Raw genomic sequence first — 2,500 nt, forward strand, 5'->3', positions numbered from 1 at the left:
GGGGGGCTCGGCGGCGCAGACGGCGATTGATCGTAAAGCGACGCTCAGACAGGCGTAGCCCCGGGAGGAACCCGGGGCCGCGAGTGCGTTCGAAGTGTCGATGATCAATGTGTCCTGCAATTCACATTAATTCTCGCAGCTAGCTGCGTTCTTCATCGACGCACGAGCCGAGTGATCCACCGCTAAGAGTTGTCTCGGTTTCGGCACCGCCCCGCGCGCGCGGAGGGGCCGGGACCGCTCGCCGAGAGCGGCCCCTTCTCTGAGGACGGCCGGACCGACCGCCGGCCCCGCCGCCGCCCACCCCCCTCCGCACGCGCGGAGGGGGCGCGGCGCGGCGGCGCGACGCGGCGCGACGGAGAGGCCCTCGCCTCGGCTTGACCGTACGAGCACAGGGGAAACGGAAAACAACGGAAAACCCCGAGCGGCCAAAGGGCGGGGGAGCCCGCGCTCCCGACCGACCCTGGGGAAACGTACGCAACACACACACCCTTGGCGCGCTTCGGGGGCGGCCCAGGCGCCCGGGCTCGGACCGGCCTCCCCCCGGAGGCTACGGCACGCCCGGCCGCGACGCCTGCCCGCCTTCGCTCGGGAGCCGGACGCCCGGCTGCGCCCGCGCTGCGACGAGCCGGCTCCGCCCACCACGGTCGCCTCTCGCCCCGCCGGCGAACCTCGGCGCCGACGCCGCCTTCCACCGACGCCGGAGGAAGCGCGGCCGGCCACTGGAGCGCGAGCCGGCGACGCGCGGCCGCCCACCGGCCCGCGCCGGATGGGCGAACCCGGCCACCCCGCCCGGCGGCGGCGGCCGCCACCGCCGCCGCGAAAACCGCCGCCGCAGCCGCTTCTCGCCTCGGCCCCCTGGGGCCGCCGGCACGGCCCCAGCGGAAAGGCGGACGGCGCTGAGCGCGGGGGGCGGCTCCCACTCTCCCCGTTTCCACGCGAAGACCCGGAGCGGGACGCCCCCGCGCCGCGCGCCCGCCCTCGAGACGGAAGCGACGGGCGGGGAAACGCGGGACGGGACGGCCGCCAGCGGATGCGGCCGGGGAACCCTCCCGGACGACCCGACGGACGACCGGCACCGACCGGCACGCCGAGCGGCGCCGCCGCCGCTCGGCCTGGGGGGGTGTGGCTCGCCCCCCCCTTTCTTTCCCTGGGCGCCGAGGGCGGGGCGAGGAGCGGGAGAGGGGAGCGCGGCGCGCCCCGAGCGCGGCCGCAGCGCGAGCGTCCAAAGGCGCGGGGCGGCCCCCCGGCGGCCGCCCCCCCCCGCGGGGGCTCGCCGCGCCTTTCTTTCCCCCGGCGCGGAGCCCGCGCTCCGGCCGGCGGGTGGCCCCGTTTGCGAGGGCGGGCAGGTCGGCCGCGGCCGACCCGCGCCGCGGTCTCTCCGCCGAGACCGGCCCGCGGAGAGGGGGGGCAGGTTGGGGCAGCGAGACGCCCCCCCTTCTCCGGCACGGCGGCCCGCGGGGGCGGACGCCCCCCCCGCGGCTCGCGCCGTGCCGCTCGAGTCTTTAAACCGCCGCCCGGCTCCTTTGGCCTTTGACCCCCGGACTCGGCCGAGGGAGGGCCGCCGAAGCGCGGACGCTAGGTACCTGGCCCTGGGGTGAGGGAAACGACCTGCATGGCCCCGCGGGGGTGCCTCCCCCGGCTGCCGCCCTCGGGGGAGCGTCCGCCCGCGGGGGCGCGCCCGGCATCCGCCGCCACCACCTCGTCCTCCTTAGCCCCGGGGCCCGGGGTTTCCCTCGATAGCCCGGCGCTGCGCCCGGGGGGAGAGACGTGGCTCGGGCCGCCCGCTCGCGCGGGACGCGACCCGGCCGGGGGGGGGCCTCGCCCGCCCCGGGCGGCGCCAGCGGCCGAGACCGTGCTCGCGCCCCCCCCTTCCCGCCACGGCTCCCTCTTCGAGAGGCAGCCGTGCCGGGTCGGAGGGGAGGTTCGCGGGTCCGGCCGCCGCGCCGCCCGAAACGCCGTGCGCACACCCGCGCCACGGCCCGGAACGCCCGGAGACAGCCCTGTCCCGCGCGCGGGGGGGTAGACGGCGCCGCCGCCGGCGCCGCCCCACCCCCCCCCCCAGGAGCTGCCGCCCCCCGAAGACGGCGACACCCCTCGGCTGTCGCGCTTGCGGCCCCCGGTGCCGCCGCCGTCGCTCGACGCTCGCCCCCCGGCCCGCCGAGCAGGCCGGTGCTCTGCCGGCCGCGCTCGCCGCGTTGCCCCGCCGGCATCCCCCCCTCTTGCTTCCCGCGCAGACGCGGGAAGCGGGGAGCCGGCGGGGGCGCGGCGTCCGCGGCCGACAGGTCGACGCACCCGCGCGCGTCGGAGGACGAGCCGCACGAGACGACGGCGGCGGCGGGCGACAGGACGAGGAGAGCGCCTCCGGGGAGCGGCGGGGGGAGGGGACGCCCCCTCCCCCTCCCTCACGCACGCACGCGGCTCCCGCGCGGGAGCCGGGCCTTTCCGGGCGAACTCAGGAACGTGCGAGCGCTGCGCGCGCACGGAAAACCCGCGGCGACGG

The 2,500-nt window shown here is 79.3% G+C and overlaps 1 non-coding gene across 1 annotated transcript; it reads right to left on the reverse strand.

Annotated features, from left to right (window-relative positions):
- Positions 1-38: 38 nt before the first annotated feature.
- Positions 39-191, reverse strand: LOC142360102 (5.8S ribosomal RNA). Its single transcript, XR_012762835.1, has one exon. It is a non-coding gene; the product is annotated as a 5.8S ribosomal RNA (ribosomal RNA).
- Positions 192-2,500: the final 2,309 nt, after the last annotated feature.

This window comes from Opisthocomus hoazin, unplaced genomic scaffold, assembly GCF_030867145.1.
Source record: "Opisthocomus hoazin isolate bOpiHoa1 unplaced genomic scaffold, bOpiHoa1.hap1 HAP1_SCAFFOLD_81, whole genome shotgun sequence".
Classification (NCBI taxonomy): Eukaryota; Metazoa; Chordata; class Aves; order Opisthocomiformes; family Opisthocomidae; genus Opisthocomus; species Opisthocomus hoazin.